We start from the raw sequence: 498 nt of genomic DNA, 5'->3' as shown, positions 1-498 counted from the left end.
TTTATCCCAGAATATCCTCATGTCCATACAAAGTTTGCTCCTCCTCGCCCCGTTACGCGCTGCGCCACCAGCTCCGACGCTTTTTCCTGGAGTTTGTCTCCTGTCGCCCGGACCGACCGTCCACCAATCACGGCGCTTTCCTGCCCTCTAAGCTCCGCCCCCTCCCTCCAGCCCTGCACAGAGGTGTAGTTCAAGCTGCAGTGTGTAACTTGAAAAGCATGGCAAGTATTTGCAAAGACCACTGCTCCACCAACTTTCTGATACATATTTCAGCCATGACGAGGCCACCTTCTAAGTTGTAAACCAGTCTGGAGGAAAATGATTTTTATTTTTTTATTTTTTATGATGCCCTCCTGTTACCATAAAAGGCAAAAGCAGGATTTTCTCAATGACATGTGAATGAAAGGGAAAGTTGTGAGTATCTGGAGTGATTTTGCAGCACAAACATGAGCTGGGATGTTATCACAGGTGTAAAAAAAACCCACAAGTTTCTATGTT

The sequence above is a fragment of the Stegastes partitus genome, unplaced genomic scaffold (genome assembly GCF_000690725.1).
Source record: "Stegastes partitus isolate 25-593 unplaced genomic scaffold, Stegastes_partitus-1.0.2 Scaffold107, whole genome shotgun sequence".
Lineage (NCBI taxonomy): Eukaryota > Metazoa > Chordata > Actinopteri > Pomacentridae > Stegastes > Stegastes partitus.
Note: the sequence above shows the minus strand (reverse complement) of the source record.